The sequence below is a fragment of the Aulostomus chinensis genome, chromosome 1, assembly GCF_037954235.1.
Source record: "Aulostomus chinensis isolate RoL2024-O1b breed Wild chromosome 1, RoL_Achi_v1.0, whole genome shotgun sequence".
In the NCBI taxonomy this organism is placed as follows: Eukaryota; Metazoa; Chordata; class Actinopteri; order Syngnathiformes; family Aulostomidae; genus Aulostomus; species Aulostomus chinensis.
Genome location: NC_141320.1, coordinates 66,456,750 through 66,472,021, shown reverse-complemented (window position 1 = coordinate 66,472,021; position 15,272 = coordinate 66,456,750). Strand labels below are relative to the sequence as shown.

General features: G+C 43.8%; 1 long non-coding RNA gene across 1 annotated transcript in view; it reads right to left on the bottom strand.

Annotated features, from left to right (window-relative positions):
* LOC147272830 (uncharacterized) overlaps positions 1 to 12,314 on the bottom strand; it is a 65,847-nt gene extending 53,533 nt beyond the window's left edge. The window contains exon 1 of the long non-coding RNA XR_015115981.1: positions 12,224 to 12,314. This is a non-coding gene — a long non-coding RNA (uncharacterized LOC147272830). The remainder of the gene's footprint in view (positions 1 to 12,223) is intronic.
* Positions 12,315 to 15,272: the final 2,958 nt, after the last annotated feature.

Genomic DNA, 15,272 nt, shown 5'->3' with positions numbered 1-15,272 from the left:
ATTTCTCAAAATCTTGCCAAAAACACCCGGTTCTGCAGACTGTACACCAGCGCAGAGGCGCCGACGTCGCCCTGGAAACACCTGTTTTGTTTTCTTGTTTTTATTGGACATTCACGTTCAAGAGCGGCGATGAAGGCTGAAGGAGCGGACTGGCATGTGTCCAGCTTGAATCCAGATCAGGCTTTTGGAACACATGTATCAAGAGGAGATCCTCACTCCCGCAGCGATGACCCAGGAGGCCTCGACAGCACACACACACGCACACACACAAACACATACACACCCTCAACTGCTAACTCTTGCTAACTCAACAATACTCAAGGTTGTCGGTGGACAGGAAGTGGATTCAGGGAGACAGTAGTACGGAGAGGTCATGTCAAGGACAGAACACAATACGGCAGGAAGAGAAAGTGTAGAAAGCACTTCCTGTGGCATTGACACCAGCAGAGAACGAGGGGAAACTTGTGCTTCATGTCAGGTGCAGACATAAAAAGAAGAAGTTGTACCTGTGAGTCACATAACCGATAAACTCTCTGGAGTGAATTAATATCGTAAAGGAGGCAACACTAAAAGCAGCGGAGCAGTACGGAGATCAAGGGACACGGTTTAGTGCACTTTGCAGGGACCTCGTGAAGAGTTCTTCTATATTTACTCACATTTTGGGGATTTACACTCTTGTAAATGGTAAATGGACTGCACTTATGGCCATTTTCTACCGTGGAGCTACACTCACACATATAATGTGGCCACTAATGTGTTTGACATTAATTCATTTCACTTTGTGAGCATTACACCTATTAAAAGTATAGTTAAAGTACATTTAGTGACAGTGCGCAGCTGCTATTGTTTTCACCTTGTGTAGCATCCAAAGTGAAGGCCAGTGGTTCATCCTCTGCACAGGTGGGCGGCTGAGATGAAGGCGTCAACGTGTTGGCTGGCGACACGCAGCCACGCCTTCACAACACGGTTGCGATTAAACGCTTTGGAAAAAAAATTGAATGAAATGTTTGTTGTAGTGAAGGAGTGAATGATTTCATACAAAGAAAGAAAAATCCACCAATGCGGGGGGGGGTTGGGGGTCATCCCACAAGCATCTGTTTTTAAGACGCATAAAAAGCTACAAAATCGATGAATGTGGTATCAACTGGAAGACTTTATGTCGTGGGAACATCCTCAGCTCATGTTCACCACGGACCTGATGTCAGGCAGTGAGGACGATGGAACTCAGCGTTCAAAAAGAACTTATTCCAGAGTTTTTGGACTCCCTCTGCTGATCCATACAGAAACAGATCAGAACAGAGGCAGACAATAACGTTGAGAACGTCACATTTCCAACTGTTGGTGCCATGTTTTCCCCCTGGCGTGGAAACTACCAACCCAGACGGGAAAGGATGAGTGGAAACTCAGACAGTGTTACTTATCTACAGCTATTACACTGCGCAATCAACATTTAGCTCACGATGCTACGTTAAATCTAAAAATTGCCACGTTAATGGAGTGTGTTTCAAGTTGGGAGCAGCCACACCTTCAGATGATTGATAACAGCAAAGTACAAGAAACTAGCAGTTCCTGCTTGAACGCTTTTCAGACATGATCCTCTGCATATTCAGCACGATGAGCTTCAGGTAATGAGTTTTTTTCCTCTCTCTCCATATAAATGCATCTATAATGTCCTGGAAACAAACTCTTCAAATGCAGACATCAAAACAAATGGTGAATTAAGGCAGAGCACTCGCTGCCTTGCTCTGAGAGCATGGCCTTGAGCTACTTATTTTTAAACTGTGCCACCGTTAATTTATGCGAAGATCTGAACTAATTCTTTGGCAACTGTGAAGCGAGAATATTAACGCAATGTATTTCCTTGTCGATGATAATGCCGCGCTCTTAATTTGAGATGTGCGGTGTAGTCGAACATGAAATGGAAATTTGCCCCAAACTATGTATTTGTCACTGAGTGTCGGATGTGGAATGAGGTTACATGCATCCTTTGCTACCCACACTCTTAAGATACGAGACGAGGTGTATTTCTTCCCTCACGCACTGTGTATGTATGTATGAAAGCCCCAGTTCAGAATATATTAGAAGTACATATTTACATCCAAGGTTTTTTTTTTTATGCATTTGCATAGATTCCCTCAAGAGCCGGGCTTGTGTGTGGAAAAGAAACTCATGACTATTCGGTTTTCCTGAAGCTTTGACAGATTGACCCTCTCAGGTCAAAGACTATTTTTGTCAACACGGAAATTCACACTTCAGTCAGCAAAGCTAAACAGTCCTGAAAAGAAAAGTAACCATTTCCTGAACATGAAAGTAGAACTACATCAGGGTAAGAGAGATTATTTGGTTCATGCAAAGATTTGAAACTCAAAGATGGAAAAGTCCGGATAGTTGGACTCGTCCCCCTCGACCAGCTTCGATGTCGACGGTCTCACCGTGTTCAGACGCCATTCAAGTCCAAGATTGGCACTCCTCAGAAATGTAGGGAATATGGTTTTGGTTCAGAAAATTTGAAAATACTGGTTGGTAGGAGAAAAAAAAATCTACATCTCAATGTGGCAAACTGAGCTAAACTGTCAGAGAAAGAAAATGTTGCAAGGTAGAAGAGCGTTGCTTTCTTTTCATGCCGTCTTAACTTCTCCGTGATCAGCTTCCCCGCCTTTAAATGGTTAAGTTTAGTGTGAATTACTCCGGAAAATCCATATCAAATTGACTAAAAGAAGACAAAACTTCTAGAGGAGAATAATGAGACTGAAATTGACAATAATCCCATCACCAAATCATGTACTTGAATCAAAAGATCAAGATTGAAACTGAATGGAACGAAAGAAATTAAAACTCACCTCATGGACTAAAAGCACAGGAGAGTGAAACGGCTTTCTCTGACTAAAACGTCATCAAACAGGACGAACACACTTGATAGGATTCAAACCAGCAGGTTGGAATTTGTGCCTCCACACATTTCAACCTGCTGTGTAAGTATATTCATTAAAACAATCTAACTGCACACAGCAAAGACGGTCGAGATGCTGCTGGAGATGTAAATGAGACAGAGGGTAAACAGGCTGTAACTCTACGTGACAGCGGCGCTCCCCCGGAAGAGCAGCCAACCCACAGCAGGGATATTTAGAAGGACTTCTAAATATTTCACCCAGGTGAACCTGTGACTGGACTGGGAGGCGGCGAGAGGAAGTGAATACTTCACATGATGGCCGACCCTAATGGATACAACCTGTCATCAGGCTAATCCCCAGGCCACGTCATGGCAGTGCCACCCAGAGCGCTCGAGGCCAAAGGTAACGTTTCCTGCTTTTACAGGACGGGGCTCAGTGTCCTGGCGGGTATATGGATGGTTTACATCACGCTAAATGAGAAGGAAGTGATGCGTTTATGCTGTGTAAACCTCAGTTGAGCGTACAGGATGCTGCAGCTGCCGAAAGTTTACCTGCTGGATGTAAACCCTGAACAGGCAGATAATCACACACACACACACACACACACACACACACACACACACACACACACACACACACACACACACACACACACACACACACGGGGGCATGTTTATGTCCTCGCCTCAACCTCTCGCCTCACTCTGTATTGTGATGTACTGTACCTGCTAAATCGTAAAAACTGGCTGCGCTGACACATTTATAAACGTAATTACCCCGCAGTCCATTCCCGGTGTGTTTGTCCTTTCTAATTAATTCCTGTATGAAATCCATCCATTACTGCCTCACCTCGCTCTCACCTTTTCCTCATAAACTTCCTGCTCTGAGAAGATTTAGCAAATTGGGAGAGGACCCAGATGGTTAAATGATGAAACCGCGGAGGTAGAGAGCTGGCGAGGGAGGGAAGCAAAAACAGGTCACCCTCGGAGCGCTCTGGGGAGCCAGGAGATAAGAGTTTATCACAACTAGATAGCGTTAATCCGCCTTCTGTGAGTGTTTTACATGAAATAAATCTGTGACTGACAAACTGGAAAGATACAATTGTTTTAAGGGTGGAAGGATGTCAGCAGATAAAGGCAGAGATGATCAACTCAGGCTCCTGCGGAAGGATCCAACGCCAGCCCGGCGAGGCAGGTAGACTGCGGTGCGGCACTGAGCTGGGCTGGTAAATGTTTAGCTGCTAAAAATTAATCTGGCAGACTTGCCAAAAGCAAGATTGATTATTCTATTAGAGGTGGGGATCAACAATGACCTGACTGTAGCTCCATTTCACACACCGTTTGAGGGGCCAGAATTACCACCGCTGTAATGCACACTGCTTCTTTAATACTCTGAGCCATGATATTATCCTAAAATATTCTAATATCACATGTAATTTAAGACAAAGAGGGCTGAGCAACAAGGAAACTAAACATTTTCATTCTTTCTATTAACAGAGAGAAAAATAGGGACATTGAAGCAATATCATCAGCTGTGGTTTCCAAAGAGCGCCATGTTGTGATACGCGCTGCATGTCTGGATGTTGTGAAATCCCACCATAAACGGTTGATTCGAGCCTTCAGTCACACTGGTATCACGCTTCCAGTGGCCACTACAACATTAATCTTTCTTCTTTAAGTTCCTAGCAAATTTGAACGAGCATGCAAAAGAAAATCGCATCAGTTTTGCTTGATTTTCTTTGTTGGAAGAGCCTGCTAAAAAAAACAACAAAAAACAAACATTTTTTTAAAAACTTGGCCTCTATTTTAACTCCTGAGTTTTATTGCCACCACCAAGTAATTTTTGATTTCATCTGTTCGTTATGCAAAACAACAAGAGGCTGGATTTCAGCAGCCTTGTTGAGGGGCTGTAGTGACAGACCATTCCTTTAAAGCCTGATTTTACATTTTAATTTGAACGACGGAACGAAGCAGTAAACACCTCCCATCCCTCACACGTCATCGATATGATGCTGCATTCTTTTTTTGAACACTGTTTGCACCTTTACCCAAGCAACGTTTCTTGATGTTCATCCTGGAGGTGGATTAGATTAGAATCCTGAAAGTGCTTGGGTTTGCATTTCTCCTGCAATTTGATTTGTCAGTCCTTTTTTCTTCGTCTGATTTTTGGTTTCATGTTTGATAAGAGTCAGGATGAAGAGCAACTTTCCTGGATCAATGTTCACACACAACTCTCCTCACTGATGTGACTTGCGGCCAAAAGAGAGTTTCATGGTATTATTTCCGTATTACCATTCATGTTGTTACCACAAAAAGACCATGACGAGGCCTAAAACCTTTCAAGCTGCCACAACAAGATTACATGCAGTAGAACTGGATTGGGGACAATGAAATGTCAGATTTTGGAGATCAAACTCGAATTTGAAAATGCTTGCAATGAAAAACAGATGCTGATGCAGGACCAGAGCTACTTCTGCTGCTCCTCTACAGGCAGACATGAAGCAGCAGATACCAGAGGAGGGAGCGAAGAGTTCTAATGGCCGTGTGGTACACTTGAGGGTCAAATGTCAGACGCGTCAGGTCCAACACGACCTTCAGGTCCACATTTATAGATATGCTGCTCATGCCGAGTCTGCAGGTTCACAACATCAAGCTCCTGTTTAGTTTAGTTCTTCTTAAAGCTGCTTGTTGGCGGCCGGGTTTATCTTTTATTTCTTCCTCTCTGATTCCTGGAGGGAAGGAAAACGTCTCAGGAATTGTCCTATGACTCCCTAAACCCCTCCAGCTTCCCTCACAAGCTCATATCCACCCACAACATGCTCACACACACACAAACACACACACACACACACACACACACACAAAGCAGCAAAGCCACATATCAACAGGGTATCTAACCACTGGGAGGCAAAAGATCCACAGAGGTGTACATTAACATAAATACCAAATCTGTTGGAGGAGAGAGAGGATTGTGAGTGAGGGGGCTGCAGGGGGGAGAACAATGCATTCATTGTGTACAGATGGAGGATGAGAGAAGTGTAGAGTGTAGCTCCATCTACAGGCTGGGAAACCCCACACACACACATTGTGAAACACACATTCCTGCTGTAAAACACAAGTTCCCTCAGACACACACTCTCTGACACATTTGGCTCACACACACTTTTTCACAATGCTCTCACAGACACACCCCTCCTCCTCTCTAACCCAGCTATTTACCCCCATGCACGCACGCGCGCGCACACACACACACACACACACACACACACACACACACACACACACACACACACACACACACACACACACACACACACACACACCTCTCATTTAACACCACACAATTCTTTTCCCTGCTTGTGCATCAACAATAACTCCCTGCTTGTCTTCGTTCATTCCTCCAAAATTCATCTGGCAGCAAACTCAACAACGACAGGTTTGTTAAGCTCAGGTAATGTAATTAAAATCTAATTAAAAGCATGTTAAATGGCTCTGAAGCATTCCTGTTGGTGTGGAGCCGATCTCTTTATTTCTAAAACAGACATTAATAAAGTCACATTTACACACCTCAGAAGAGGAGAACGCGGTGTGCTTTCTCAGGGGTGCATTTAATTATCAGAACAACTAAACTGTGGTGACAGAGGCATCTAAACGCGCCGATGTTTTCATTCACCAGGTGCAGAAGACTGAGAAGGCATTTTTTTCAAAAGCCAGTTTGCAAGTATTTTGTCCATCAGATTCAAGCATCTTAAATCAGGCAACTCCAACACTGTTTCACACAGGAGATTTATGTATTTGTGTTTTTGGTGCGAGCTCCTCCCACGGGTTTGAGGTGGCCTTGTTATTTTCCATGCGTCAGTTTGAGTGGAAGAATATCACAAACCGATGTTGAATTGTTTGCTTACACAATCCTGTCGAAAGATTTTGTAAAATTTTTTTTTTTACCATTTAAAAAAAGAGGACTATGTTCCTATTTACTTGTCACCAGAAATTCAATAGTTCTCCTCCGAACGAGGGAAGTAAAATGAGAAGTCAGAGAAAAACAACTGCCTTTATTAATTACTTCAACGGTTTTTGATGTTAGTTGTTTCTCTTTGATGTCCACTTGTGCCTATTGATGATATTTTTATTTCCTTGTGTGAATGCTGTTTTTATTTATACTGCATGTCCACATATCACTGCTTCTTACTTGTGATGCTGTATTTCTGCTTTCCCTGTGCAGCGGTGACACCTGAGAAGCATCATGTCATCCCCCCTCCACTGCTAGGTGAGCCACTCAGGGTGGGTTTCCTTCCCTTTACAGGCTTGTCAATAAAAAATTTTAAAAAATTAAAAAAAAATCTGAAAGTATGACGTGTCAGGCACAACTCTCCCTGACATGAGAACCACATTCCCACAAACACTTCGAAGGAACTGAAATGCAAAAAACTAGATGCGATAGGGGGTGTGCACACACAGCAAATCCTGGTCGTAGTCCAGTTTGTTCTGCAAAATGCAAATAAAAATAAATCATGGATCACGCTAATCTTTCAAAGAGAGAACAGAAAAAATAGAGGAGGAATAAAGTACCCGGTTTCGTTCAAATGATCTGATCTGCTCAGCGTTACGTCTTCAAGCAACTCACTTTCAAGACATTCAAAAGCATTTAGAAAAAAATAATCTCTGGAATCTGCTTCTCCTCTGCCCTAAAATCATTTTGCAGTTCAGGAAGTCCCATGTGAGGCCAGTTGGTCGTGCTCTGTCATCACCTCAGCAGCAGCACTCTCACACACTTGCAGAAATTGGTTGCATTATGCAGAATCAGGTAACAACGCGTCACGCTTTGATTTAGACGGTGAGGAAATTGACAGTGATAGCTGCCAAGCGGGTGGAGGTGGGGGGGCAGGAGCCTGGGAACCTTCGTCCACGGCCTCATAGTCTACGTTGCCATTTTCTTTCTTTCCCTTTTTGCATTGATTTGTTGCTTAATGTGAAGAGGTCAAACAACAATCAGGGAAATGTATAGAACCCTTAAAGGGATATTTCAATTAAAAAGTACAATTTGCCTTTAAGTGACTCTTCTTAGGAAATCCAGAATTCATAAAACATGCCATTTTATTTGAGCCACCAGAAGAACACCACCAGGTCAGAGTGATGGTGAACAGGAAGGTCTTTTCATCTCACATCTATTTGGTTGCGGATTACTGTGCACACAGCTGGATTAAGACAACGTGGATTATTCTGGACGAGGCATGTGGCAGTTTGTCAGTCTCCATTAGCTTCAAGCTAAGTATACGTGGCTGGCTCTTTCTGCATTCTGGAGTCACAAAGTGGTGCATGAGGAGAAATGTGAGAAAATCAATCATTTCACCATTGAAGTCCCTTTTCTCTGTAGCACTGGTGCACAATGAATGAATTCACACATTCACGGTTCTTTCAGCAGCATGACAGAAATGATGTCAAATGAAATATGGCAGTCCGGACTCGAGTGACCGCTCCTACCTATGCACCCCAGTAGTTTAGGTTATTACCAATCCTGTGATATTGATCAGGAGAGGTTCGTGCTCGTCACCTGCAGCCGATGGCAGATCAACACGTGGCTCAGGGGCACTCCAGCACATGGAATCATATCTGACGGCATGTTTGTGATTTCCCTCTCCTGCAGCTACAGGCAGTGGACGGAGGAGAAAATTACTCAGGTGTGAACTCATCAACTGCATCCTCGCCGCAGATGCGATGGCAGAAAGCGAACCTGACATTGCAGAACAGAGAAGTAATTAGAGGCCAGGGCGCAGCACTCCTTCGTCTGACACCAAATCAATGCAGTTTTTCCGCGTTATCAATTAAAGACGTGTAATTACAAGCGTGGAGAATTGCCTCTCACAAGCCAGAGACAGCCCTTCACTACTGGCTGCTTCCACATCCACTTCTCGATACGCCACACCTTGACCCCGCCGCCTGCAATGACATCGCGGAGCCGCAGTGACCGGATTGTTTATAGATTTTATGGCGCTCGCTCCAAACACCTGAGCGATAGACTCGCTGTAGCGTGCAGCATCAAAATGCCGTGCTCTTGGTGGTGAGCCAAAGTGCAAAATGTATTACTCAAGAGCCTGGCTCCAAATTGAAGCCAGCTGGGTTTGAACCATTAGCCGGTACAAGCGGAGACAACCTGGTTGGTGAGCGCCGCCGCTCCAGAGGGCTGCCACTCCACCCCGCGGCCTCCCATCAGCACCTGGGAAAATGGATTGGAAACGAGGGCAGCTCCCCCTCCCCACAAACGAGCAGATGGAGGCTTCCGCAATGATTATCACCACATTACCTGGGAGTCTGTTGACGAACAGGAACAATACAGGCAGTGCTAATAAACCCCAATCAAACATGACATCCCCGCTAATGTCGCTCACTTCTCTGTCCCTACAAGGCAGAACTGCTCGCAATGATTCGTTTTCATCAGACAGCCCTGCGAGCAGAGTCAGTTGAAGGGATTTCTTTCATTTGCTTCAACTTTGGTTCACCTTTTGGTCGTAAAACTGCAATCATTAGTGAGACGACGTTCTCGTGTCAGGTAGCATGATTCTCCACGCTGCAGATGCAATCTTGGCTGATAAAAGTGAGGCTTGCCAGACCTCAGTTCGTCTTATCAGCTGCTAAACAGGAAAGATAAGATTTTGGGATTAGCTTTAAATCACTTATTTGTTATTTTTTAGCATGATTTGTGGTACTTGGAATATAATTGACTCCTTTGTGTAGAGGTTTTCACTCTTATACAGCTTCACACTTCTCTTCCTCTCTACTTTTAGTCAAACTGCTCAGTTTTCTCCCTCTGGGAGTCCAGCGCTCTCTCATGCCTCCTTTTCCTCAACCAGAAAAGCCCAACTGTAACAACAGAGGCTTCTAAACAACCGAGGGATTCCAGACGACTGACCTCAGCGCTGTTTGTAAGGGCCGCCCTGCACCGCAAGAAACACTCCTCTGATTGGGCCTCGAGAAAACAAGTAAAGCCGGCCCATGTCTTCTCCCACAGACATGCATGTTAGCGCTATAAGTGAGACATGCTGCTTTAATCCAGATGAGTTTGCCAACGCTTGAGACAGCTCCCGTGCTGCATGGACGTACTCCACGGAGGCTAGTTAGAGCAACAGCTCAGAGCTTCAACACCTTTATGAGGCTGACTGGTTGAGCAAACTCCCTCTGAGGGGAGAAGATCAATTATCATCAATCATTTTTATTATCATCCTCAGATACACTGATAAATTAGTTAGTTTGTGCTATCACTCGGTACAGAACCAGAACCTCTGACTGTATACTCGGCACACTTGGAGCAGTCAAACCCTGAGGTGGAGAAGAGCACCTGACTGTAGCAGCTCCTCTCACACGAGGAAGTCGTTTCTGCCCTGCCTCACCCTGTCTGACATGAAATCAGAGCCTCACTGACAAATGAACACTCTGCCGAGGTCATCAGCGCCAGCGTTTTCTTCAGAGCATTAAACACAGAACGCCTGTCAGTTTCAGGTCAGTCTCAAAAATCTGTCTGACCTGTGAGGGAAAAGGCTCCGTCCAGCATGTGCCGGGCTCCTCACGGTGTGTTTGGGACAGTTCTGCCGCAGAGCAGCGTATGCCACCTGCTTTGGGATTACGGAGCTGCAGCGTTTCTTCTCTGCAGGTCAGGTTTTTAGTCTCCACCCACTGTCATTAAGCCACGCCAATGTTTTTATACGCCGCTCCAGTGTGCAACTGAGCGACAGAGTACATAAAGATCTAAATGTTCATTTACGGCTTACTTGACAAATGAACTAATGTGGCTCCTTGTGTACATTCTAGTACTTGGAGTTTTGCGCTGATGATTGAGTTTATATTGCTCTATAACGAGGTATCGACTCCCTGTCTGCTCTTATCAACTTATGTTTCCCAGGTGGTGTAGGGGCTGTGATTTTATGTGTTTTATTGCTCGCCGTAAACCTCTCTGCAAACAAAATTTGATTTCTCTCTGAATGAAACAAAAAAGGGCTGTTTTTTTTTCTCCGTTTCTAAAATATTAGGATGGATATGTAGACTGTGCTGCTTTTATCACCAAAGGAACAAACCAAAAAGATTATATTTCTCAGATCTGGGTGAACTGGATAAATCAGTGCGCTCACTGAGAAACACCACTAAGGGTCTGAAAAAGTCTGCGCACACAACATATTCCTTTTCAAAGCGCCCGCTGCAGTAGTTTGTGTTTGACACTGATCAAGCATAATCGTCAGGCGATCACTGTGTGTGTGTGTGTGTGTGTGTGTGTGTGTGTGTGTGTGTGTGTGTGACAACTACACACACAGAGCATTTCCCCCTCTATCCCCCCAGTGCAAGCAGAGCTAACCACTCCAGGGAGCTGGAGACTCAATTAATGACATACATACAGCACTTGAAAAATGTCAGGAAGAAAGAAAAACACAACTGCACATATGCACATTAAAGACCTTCTATACAGGACGCCAGCAAGTGTGTGTAGCTCTGGCGCTCGTGTGCATACAGTCCTGTATGTAGGCTACAACCGGCCTCTGGGACATGGTATGCTCCTCTGCATTATCCGCCTCGGAGCGTTAACATTCTCATGCACCACAACACTGGTGGTGTGTGTTAAATATTTGAGCTAATTGAACAGAAACAAATACCTAACAAGAGTCAACTGTGGATTGTTTAACGTAAAACTGCAATATGGAATATTACAGTCCCACACAGCGGCGTCAATGCTACTGGTCCCCATTTAGGTCTGACAGTGGTTCTAACTGGTATTTAATCCAAGTAATTATGACCAAAATCTTTCTCCTAAATCTGCATACAGCAGAATACCAGCGTTACATCATAGCTGATAATTATTAATTGACATAACTGCACAAAACAAATAAAATGAAGCGAGTGCACCGAAGACAGCGCACAAGCAAATATTAATGGTAAATAAACAGGCATTTAATTTCAGCCCTTTTGTGTCATATGATATAATGAATTTGTTGTATTTCATGAAAACATAGGATAAGATCAGCAGGACTAACAACTGCAGACACCCCGCCTGATCACACTGACGAAGGAGCTGGATAGACTGTTTTTATACAGTGCATTATTCATTTCCTGGACAGTTCTGGACATGAACACATTGATGGATGCTGTCCTGGTGCTGGACACGTATCTGCTGGATCCGTCCATCAGTCTTTTTGGCATCAAACAGAAAGATACTCATTTACAAACGGGGCTCTCTCTCGTCTTTCCTAGCTTCTCGAGAGGGCGCGTTTTCCCCAAACACAAAGCCTTCTCCTTTTGGAGCTGCACTTTTCATTTCACACGTCTGTGGTCGTCTACAGACCGAGGCCTTACCTCTCCACACCGTCTCCCAGGCTTAGGCATGGTTGACTTCCGTTCAGGGGTCGCTACTTGAAGGAGGACGGTGGCTGCTCACAGATCTCCAGGTCAAAGATCATCCCTGTCCTCCTGGCAGAAGGTGAGAGAACCACAACACGGGTCAGCGGTGCTGAAATCTCATTTAAGAGATTGACCCCTGAGGGCCAGCGCTGGTCGGCCCTGCACTCGGACACGTCGTCACCCGGGATGATATATAGGTTTGGGTAGAGAACAAGCCTCAACACACACGTACACACACACTTCCTGCACACACCTAAGTCTGCGGAGCATGTCAGTGTGGGAACACATCTTTCATCTGATAAGATGGAACTTTAAATGAGCCTGGTGTGTTACAACATTAAATAATAACAAAACAAGGGTGGAGATAAGAGGGAAGCAAGTCGGGGTCAAAATAATACACCACAGATAATTCTAACATGAAAACAGATGGCGGCTGCAGCAGCAGCAGGCCGGCAGGCCGCCACCCCTGACTCTGTGGGGAGAAGAATCGTACAGAAATGCACATTACATAAGCTGCACTGTTGCATTACCCCCATGCTGCAACAATACCTTACATAACAGTGGTTCCAGAGGGAACCAGGATTGCTGGTGCCCAAACATAAAATACCTCACATCCAATCTGAGGGAAAGACGAGTTGTTAAAACAGCAGGGATTTTTTTTTTCAGGTGGCCATCATCAGCTTTAGCTCACGAGTTGTGTTTCCACACCTTGCGTGTTTTGATGCATTTTTGAGTTTCACATTAGAAAAGGTTCACGTGAGGATTGTTTTACGCTTGGAGGGACTTTGCCTTTTTTGAAAAAGAAAAAGATGGAAACCAATTTTCTGACAAAGCTTTAATTCCAGCTGACCAGCAGTTTACGCGACCTACTACAAACTCTGCTGTGCTTAACACTGCCATCTTCTGGCAAAAATACACAAAAAATACTCGCTCTAAACCAGCGGATCGAAACAAGCCTAATCCCAATTTTGCAGCATTTCCAGCATTTGCTTAAAAGTCACTCAACAAATTGAGGGGAAAAATGTCAAAGAACACATCAGAGCGCAGACAATGTGAGGCCACATCAATGCCTCTGCTCGTTCCTGGCATGTTTAGAAACCAACATCTGGGAAACCACAGGCAAATCATGGCGGCGATGCTATGAAGAGTCCACGGTCGTATAATTGCCGATTAGAATGGAAATCCATCTTGTAAATTTTGGTAACTTGTTTGCTTCATTTGCCCTTTAAAGCCACAGTAGAGAGTGAACATGAAGCTTGAATATTTGCAGTAAAACCCAGGGTTTTACTGCAAAACTGTGCATCATCACAAACCCAGCACGTACTTGAGCACTTAAAACTAAAGACAGAGAGTCCAGGTTTTGTTTTGTTTTTTAGGGTTACTGCACTTAGAAATTAAAAATCACCCACCACTTTATATGGGGCCAGTTTGATTAATTTGGATAAAAACTGAACTGTCTCCAAACAGATTTTTCTCTCCGCTTCAGCAAGACCCACAAACCCACATTTAAGGGGTTGCACCCGAGCACAGCCACTGTTCCGGATCAGGGGACTTGAGTTGACACTCAGCTGCATCATTTAACCTGATGGAAGATGGCGGCTACGGAGAAAACTGAAATACGTAACAGTGATCAATTTCAGGTGGCAGTGGAGATACGCTCATTGTGAGACTTTGGTTTTAATCTGTGGGCTCTTGGGCGAGAGCCAAATGGAATCAAAGCAGCAGACATGGGAGCGAGGGCATCGTTCTTCCAACTATTCTACATTTATAAGCTCTTATGTCTGTGAATTGGAACCTTTCATGTGTTCCTTGACTCACTGAAACTGTGGTGTGGTTGCAGCCAACAGAAGGGAACAAAGACAGCAGAATCAAGTCCTCATTGATCTCAGTACTGAGAACATCTGTCCCCAACCTGAGGGGGATTACGACACTCGGAGGGGTTTGGTCAATTAGAATCAAATTCATTTATCAAATTGAGTTTTCATTTGCAAAACTAAACTTATTTTATGTTTTCCTAACAAGCTAAAGCTTAGTGGAAAGGATTATTTATTACAAATTTTCTATTACAGAAAATAAAAAAGAAAAAGTAAAATTGGAAGCAAGATTTATGAGAGTGCAATACGACCATGCCGAGGTAAAAACATTTTTTTTTTAAATCGCTAGTTATATAAAGTAAAATCAAAATATTTCAACAGGCTATAGGTTGGGAAAATAGTGATAAAAATAACAAAACTAAAATAACAAAAAATTAAAAACAACAACACTCCATGAGTCATAATTTATTGAACTTCCTCAAAATATATTAAACTTTAAAAAAAACAGTGAATGATACATTCACTGTTTGTCAATGATTGAAATACATAAAAGTATTCAATTCTATATGTTTACAGCTTTTTTTACTCATTTTTTTTTCCAATTAACGAATGGCTTTTTTTTTTTCTAATTTGGCAGATTAAGTCTTCATATCTTGGGTGATGGTTGTTAAATCATTCCAGCAGCTAAAGGAAGATTTTATGGTGAAAAAAAGAGATGAAAATCTTTATTCTAAACATTGACCTTTGAGGTTATATTCAATCAATTGGCACAAACTCAAAAATCTGCAGTTCGCGGGTCGGACAGACATGATTCTGCTCTCGCAGGAGCACAGAGTAAAAAGGGAGCGAGGTTTCAGGGCAGCCACAGCAAACGCCGGGCTGCCCTGAATTAGAGATTTCAAGGCCAGAATTCATCAAGCACTTTGCCAGCTCGCTGTATACAAGCAGCGAGGCCACACTGCGTTTTAGAAGGCTGTCAAAAGTTATTTTGGGAAATGCAGAGAGTACAATTAGACCAGGCAGCTTGAGGGAAAGCGGATTGAACGGCAGCGTTCATCACATAACTCCTGGAATGCAGTGAAATCACAGATTGATGATATCTGGGAGTGTAACTGTATCTGAGGGAGGGCGCTCTTTTAACTGCCAGCTGCTGGAGTTTTGCGGTGCAGCTGTAATTAAATAAATGTCCC